The sequence below is a fragment of the Pristiophorus japonicus genome, chromosome 7 (assembly GCF_044704955.1).
Source record: "Pristiophorus japonicus isolate sPriJap1 chromosome 7, sPriJap1.hap1, whole genome shotgun sequence".
In the NCBI taxonomy this organism is placed as follows: domain Eukaryota; kingdom Metazoa; phylum Chordata; class Chondrichthyes; family Pristiophoridae; genus Pristiophorus; species Pristiophorus japonicus.
Genome location: NC_091983.1, coordinates 226,106,662 through 226,114,584, shown reverse-complemented (window position 1 = coordinate 226,114,584; position 7,923 = coordinate 226,106,662). Strand labels below are relative to the sequence as shown.

The 7,923-nt window shown below is 48.0% G+C and overlaps 1 pseudogene; it reads left to right on the top strand.

The window, feature by feature from the left end:
- Positions 1-7,261: 7,261 nt before the first annotated feature.
- Positions 7,262-7,500, top strand: LOC139267567 (U2 spliceosomal RNA; annotated as a pseudogene).
- The last annotated feature ends 423 nt before the right edge of the window (positions 7,501-7,923 follow it).

Genomic DNA, 7,923 nt, shown 5'->3' with positions numbered 1-7,923 from the left:
AACTAGAGAAAGAGTCAGGCCTGGAGGCGGTATGGTTCATATGAATACTTTGTGTCTGTTTTCACGAAAGAGAAGGGCAATGCATACGTTGCAATAAGGGAGGAGGAGTGTGAAATATTAGACAAAATAAACATAGTGAGGGAGGAAGTATTAAGGGACATAGCAGCTTTGAAAGTGGCTAACTCCCCAGGCCCAGATGAAATGTACCCAGGCTGTTAAGAGAAGCAAAAGGTGAAATAGCAGAGGCTCTGACCATCATTTTCAAATCCACTCTGGCTACAGATGTGGTGCCGAAGGACTATTAATGTTGTACCTTTGTTTAAAAGGGGAGAATGGGATAGACCGAGTAAGTACAGACCAGTCAGCCTAACCTTGGTGGTGGGAAAATTATTGGAAAAAATTCTGAGGAACAGGATAAATCTTCATTTAGAAAGACACAGATTAATCAAAGACAGTCAGCACGGATTTGTTAAGTGAAGGTGGTGTCTGATGAACTTAATTTAATTTTTTGAGGAGGTAACAAGTAGCGTTGCTGATGATACTGGATTTGATGCATGTATATGGATTTTAGCAAAGTTTTTGATATGGTCCCACATGGCAGACTGGTCATGAAAGTAAAAGCCCATAGGAGCCAGAGTAAAGTGGCAAGTTGTATCCAAAATTGGCTCAGAGGCAGGAAGCAAAGGGTAATGGTTGGTGGGAGTTTTTCTAACTGGAAGAATCTTTCCAGTGGGATCAGTACTAGGTCCCTTGCCTTTTGTGGTATATATCAATGATTTAGACAGTTGGGAGTAGTTAGGCCACAACTAGAGTATTGTGTGCAGTTGTGGTCACCACATTACAGGAAAGGTACAAGGGATATTTACAAGGATGTACTGGAGAATTTTAGTTATAAGGAAATATTGGATAGGCTGGGTTTGCTTTGTTTGGAACAGATGAGGCTGAGGGGAGACCTTATTGAGGTGTATACAATTATGAGGAGCCTAGGTAGAGTGGATAGGAAGGATCTATTTCCCTTAGCAGAAGGGTCAACAACCAGGCAGCATAGATTTAAAGTAATTGGTAGGAGGTTTAGAGGAGATCTGAGGGGAAATGCCTTCACCCAGAGGGTGGTGGGGGTTTGGAACTCACTGACTGAAAGGGTGGTAGAGGCAGAAACCCTCACCACATTTAAGAAATGCTTGGATGTGCACTTGAACTGACATAATCCACAGGGTTACGGATCAAGAGCTGGAAGTGAGATTAAGCTGGATAGCTCTTTGTCGGCCGGCGCGGACACGATGGCCTGAAATGGCCTCCTTCTGTGTTGTAAATTTCTATGATTCAATGTTTCTCTGATTGAACCGAGGTTTCTTCTCAGTTGAACATAAAAAAATCCCATGGCACTGTTTCAAGGAAGAGCGGGATTGCTCTCCTGGTAAATATTTATCCCTCAAGCAGCAGTGATAAGCCATGTTTTCTGGCAATTATCATATTGCTGTTTGTCTGATCTTGTGCTCAAATTGGCTGCCATGTGTCCACATTGTACTAAAGACAACACTTCAATTGTACTTCATTTTCTGTAATGTACTTTGGGATGTCCTGAGGGAGTGAAAGGCGCTGTAAAATTGCAAATGTTTTATTCTAATTTGAGTGGAATTAATTCCTTGTAACTGGGAGGAGAATATTTAATTACCAGACTCATTAAAGCAACACTGACCTCACTAGATTGGAGCTGAGTCAACACACACTGTGCACAGCAGACAAACTCCCCATAACCCATTCTCTGTGAAGCTCAGAAACCGATGAAATGCAGAACAATCTCAAATCAAATCAAGTCTTCACTTCAGGGCAATGGCTGGAAATCAGACATCTCACTGGAGAAAATCTCTGCTGGTTCAACAGAGGCCACGGGTCTAATTATACATCGAGCGGGGAATAAGAGTGTTGGCAGATTGTGAGCTCCTTCTGTTCCTCTGGGCACTTGAGGGATAATTAGTGGGACAGGCTCCAATCAGGGAGATTATAAGGATGTCACTGGCATCACAATCTGAGCTAAACAGTGTGACCGCAACAAGAAATTACTGGAGAATCAGCTTCTGTATCAAACTTGACTGGGCCCAGACTATTCACACCCAGTGCATGGACATCCCATAATCCCCAGGTTCAACATGACCGTAATGAATGAACCATTTATCCCGACTCTCTGTTCTCTGTTAGTTAACCAAACCTCTATCCATGCTAATTTATTACCCCCAACCCTGAGAACTTTTATCTTGTGCAGTAACCTTTTATGTGGCACCTTGTCAATTGCCTTCTGGAAGTCCAAATAAACCACATCCATTGGTTCCCCTTTATCCACCCTGTTCATTACATCCTCAAAGAATTCCAGCAAGTTTGTCAAATATGACTTCCCCTTCTTAAATCCATGCTGACTCTGGCTGACCGAATTTTGCTTTTCCAAATGTCCTGTTACTGCTTCCTTAATAATGGACTCCAATATTTTCCCAACCACAGATGTTAGGCTAACTGGTTTATAGTTCCCGGCTTTTTGTCTGCCTCCTTTTTTAAATAGGGGCAATACATTTGCAATTTTCCAATCTGCTGGGACTGCCCTAGAATCCAGGGAATTTTGGTAAATTACAACCAATGCATCCACAATCCCTGCCGATACTTCTCTTAAGACCCTAGGATGCAAGCCATCAGGTCCAGGGGATTTATCTGCCTTTCGTCCCATTATCTTACTGAGCAGCACCTCCTTAGTGATTGTGATAAGTTCCTCCGCCGCATAGCCCCAAGACTATCCACTGTCGGAATATTGTTAGTCTCCTCTACCGTAAAGACTGATACAAAATATTGTTCAGAATTTCTGCCATCTCCATGTTCCCCATTACTAATTCCCCGGTCTCGTCCTCTAAGGGACCAACATTTACTTTACCACTCTTTTTCTTTTTATATACCTATAGAAACTCTTACTATCTGTTTGTATAATTTGGGCTAGTTTACTTTCATAGTCTATCTTCCCTTTCTTAATCATTTTTTTAGTCGTTCTTTGCTGGCTTTTAAAAGCTTCCAGTCTTCTGTCCTCCCACTAGTTTTGGCCACTTTGTATGCCCTTGTTTTTAATTGGATACCATCCTTTATTTCTTTAGTTAGCCACGGATAGCTTTCTTTTCTCACACTCTTTCCTCCTCACTGGAATATATTTTTCTTGAGAGTTGTGAAATATCTCCTTAAATGTATACCACTGTTCATCAACCGTGCTGCACTTTAGTCTATTTTCCCAGTCCACTTCACCCAACTCTGCCCTCATACCTTCATAGTCTCCTTTATTTAAGCTTAATACGCTGGTAAGAGATCCAACTTTCTCACCCTCCATCTGAATTTGAAATTCAATCATGTTATGATCACTCATTCCGAGGGGATCCATTACTCAGGAATTGTCTCATTACACAGGACCAGATCTAAGATAGCCTGCCCCCTGGTTGGTTCCGTTACGTACTGCTCAAGGAACCCATCCTTTGATGTATAACATCACCATACTCCAGTTCTTACTGGTGCAATGCTGTAGCGCTCCCTCAGTACTGCCATTCCGACAGTGTAGCACTCTCTCAGTACTGCCCCTCCGACAGTGCAGCACTCCCTCAGTACTGTCCCTCCGACAGTGCAGCACTCCCTTAGTACTGCCCCTCCGATGTGTAGCACTCTCTCAGCACTGCCCCTCCAACAGTGCAGCACTCCCTCACTATTGCGTTGAGAGTGTCAGCCTGGATGTTGTGTCAAGTCTCTGGAGTGGCTCTTGAACTCTCAACCTTCTGACTCAGAGGGGAGAGTGCTGCCCACTGAGCCACAGCTGACACACAATGCACTGAAACTAGACACAGCCTATAATATAGAGTGCGATGTGGTTTATGGTGCCCACTCTCAGGGATGAGTATGTGTGAGTGAATGATTCACACAATGAATGATGTGTTTATGAAGGGTCGGGTTTGGAGTTTTCATCAAGCCGGGTGATTAGGGATGAGTCGCTGAGCTGAGTTTGTGAATTGCTTGCTGATCGAGGCAGGCGGGTGAGAGGAGTGGAAGAAAATCTTCTTGACATCTGTGTGTTGTTGGGAGTAAAGTGCAAGCCCATCAGTAACGGGGTGTGAGTCACCAGGGAGCTGCTGTCAGAGTGAGGTTGGAACACTGATGACCTGATATTGATGTTTCTGTCTGCTGGGCAGGTAATGAAGGAAGGGAAATATTCTTCCTGCTCTTTTCACTCTTCGATAGTACGTGGCCCACTAATTCCTGGGAGGCTCGGCAACCCAATGTGACGGGATTTGCATTTTGGAAATGTGAAGCCTGTCATCCTGCCCGTGCCATTTGAACTACGAACTCTTGGGACAGTTTCCGACCTGCCCTGATTGCAGCTGGATATGGAAACAATATCAAACCATTTACTGCCTCCATCCTGATCACTGGGCCCTCCCTATATCTCATGGAGTCATAGAATCAGACAGCACAGAAGGAGGCCATTCGGCCCATCGTGCCTGTGCCGGCTCTTTGAAAGAGCGATCCAATTAGTCACACTCCCTACTCTTTCCCCACAGACCTGCAAACTTTTCCTTTTCAGGTATTTATCCAGATCACTTTTGAAAGTTACTGTTGAATCTGCTTCCACTGCCGGAAAAGATCACAACAACTCTCTGTGTGAAAAAAACCTCCCCTTCGCCTTCTTTGCTCTAAGGAGAACAATCTCTCCACAGAACTGAATCCCACAGCTCTTCACAGTTTATCGCCATGGTTTCCAATAGTTTCAGGAAGCAGTGACCATAACGATATAAAGTACCCGACCCGGGCTGTGTTATTGATTCTTTTTGTTTCAGTGATTCACAGTGCGGATTCCATCCATTACGCACTGGGAGGACAGATGCACCAAGATTAGTGTCCTCGACCAGGCCAACATCCCCAGCATCGAAGCACTGACCACACTCGACCAGCTCCGTTGGGTGGGCCACATTGCTTGCATGCCTGAAACAAGCCTCCCAAAGCAAGCGCTCTACTCAGAACTCCTACACGGTAAGTGAGCCCCAAGTGGGCAGAGGAAACATTTCAATGACACCCTCAAAGCCACCTCGATAAAATGCAACATCCCCACTGACACCTGGGAGTCCCTGTCCAAAGACGGCCCTAAGTGGAGGAAGAGCATCCGGGAGGGCGCTGAGCACCTCGAGTCTCGTCGCTGACAGCATGCAGAAATCAAACGCAGGCAGCGGAAGGAACGTGCTGCAAACCAGACTCCCCAGCCACCCTTTCCTCCAACCACTGTCTGTCCCACCTGTGACAGAGACAGTGACTGTACAGTCACCGAAGATCTCACTTTTAGAGCGGAAGCAAATCTTCCTTGATTTCGAGGGACGGCCTATAATGATGATGGTTATTGATTCATTCTCGGGTTGTGGGCATCACTGACAGGGTCTTCTTGGCTGTGAAGCATTTTGGGACATCCTGAGGTCTTGGAAGGCGCAAAAGAAATTAATGTTCTTTCGTTTCTGTAGATTCAGTGGGAATAAAACAGGATTTATTTTACCATTCAGAGCGCGAGTTGATTTGTGAGATGTTATCAGTGTTTGACACTCTGTGTAATGTTTCTGTCTGTCTTGTCTTTGACCTCACTGAACGGTTATTACTCTGCACAGATCTCAGCTCTAATTGGAACCTCCATTAGCTGCAGTGACAGCACAGTCCCAGACTGTCTGGGGATGTCACTGATCTCCGTGTCTGTCTCGCGCCCAACACCAGGGCACCCTGAGATCACCCAGCACCCCACCCCTCTCCCCCCATCACCCAGCTCCCTGCCCTTCTTCCCCCATCACCCAGCTCCCCACCCCTCAACCCCATCACCCTGCTCCCCACCCTTTTCCCCCCCATCACCCAGCTCCCCACCCCTCTCCCCCCATCACCCAGCTCCCTGCCCCTCTTCCCCCATCACCCAGCTCCCCACCCCTCACCCCCATCACCCAGCTCCCCACTCCTCACCCCCCATCACCCAGCTCCCCGCCCCTCTCCCCCCATCACCCAGCTCCCCACCCCTCACCCCCCATCACCCAGCTATCCGCTCCTCTCCCCCCATCATCCAGCTCCCTGTCCCGTTCCTCCCATCACCCAGCTCCCCACCCCTCTCCCCCCATCACCTAGCTCCCCGCACCTCTCCCACATCACCCAGCTCCCCACCCCTCTCCCCCCATCACCCAGCTCCCCACCCCTCTCCCCCCATCACCCAGCTCCCCGCCCCTCTCCCCCATCACCCAGCTCCCCACCCCTCTCCCCCCATCACCCAGCTCCCTGCCCCTCTCCCCCATCACCCAGCTCCCCACCCCTCTCCCTCCATCACCCTGCTCCCTGCCCCTCTCCCCGCTATCACCATCTGCGTGTCTGCCCCTCTCCCCCCCATCACAAGGTCCTTCCTCACTGATTCCCCGCAGACGCTGGCCACTCTTTAGTGAACCAGAGCTGGGCTTTCAACAATAAAACTGTGATCAACAACAACCACAACAACAACTTGCAATTATATAGCACCTTTAACAGAGTAAAATGTCCCAAGGTGCTTCACAGGAGCGTAAATCTGACACAATCTGACATCGAGCCACATAAGGCGGTATTAGGACAGGTGACCAAAGGCTTGGCCCAGGAATTAGGTTTCACGGAGCATCTTAAAGATGGAGAGAGAGGCGGAGAGGAAGAGCGGTTTCGGGGGGGAACTCCAGAGCTTAGGGCCCAGGCAGCTGAAAGCACGGCCGCCAATGGCGGGTGATGAAAGTAGTGGGATGAGCAGGAGGCCAGGCAGGTGCCGCTGATCACAGGTCAAGTCTAACTGAGCCGTTCACAACAGAACCTCCGGGAGAAATGGGTCTCTCGCTAAAAATTTACATTGTGGGGGGACCAATTTCAGGCCCTGATTCAGGAACATAGGAATTGTTAAACAGACCCAGGGTCCATCGAGTTCACCGTCTACCATCCTGGTAGTCACATGATCCAATGATAATGGAGTTATTGACCAATCACAGCGATGGACCTCGATCAATGAGTCTACAACTGACCCAGACATGAGGTGAAGGAAAACCCCGGGGTGGAGAGCTTTGGGAACCATAGGCCCAAAGTCACCTGTTCCCCCCCGAGCTCGCTACACCCACCACAAAGCACGTCCCAAATTACTCAGATACTGGAGCACACAATGTGATTTTCTGGGGGAAGTCTATCTCATTTGCCTTTGAATGAATCAATACTAACTGCTCCCATCGCTTCTCGGCCTTTTGGCTAAGATCATGCGTAACTGACCTGACAGGGGAGTAGCCACCATGACCTCCGGGTGGTTCTCCCTGGATCAGGAAGGTATATGCTTGCTTTTTTGGAAACAGGAGGTGGGTGGGGTGGCTTGACCCATCCACCTCCACGGAGGTGTGTGGGGGACCTGACCCATCCACCTCCATGGCACGAACCTGGTATTGCAGTACTTCCAGGAACGGTGCAGTGGCTCTAGGCCTTTTGGCTAAGAGCATTGGCGCAGAGTGATCCTTGGTGTGTGCAAGGTGACCTCTGGCGTTTGTGATTTGACAAAGAATTGGAACGATTGGCTACGAATTTCAAACAAAAATACTAACTGCTCCCACTGTCTCGCTAGGGAGCCTGTTCCATAGACTGACCACACTCACTGAAATATTATTTCCCCAGATTAGTTTTGAATTTGCCCTTCAAGCGCAGTCTGTGTCCTCTGGGTCTACTGTTCTGGACAAGGTGACACAGCTGATCACGGTCGACATTATCCAGTCCCTTTAGAATGCTAAAAACAGCGAGTGTGAAAGTCACAACAGCCCAGACCTTGGAACACACACAAGACCCAGGATGTTCAGTGTGAGCAACACTGCGATCAGATCCAACCAAATCAAAGCTCCAGGATGA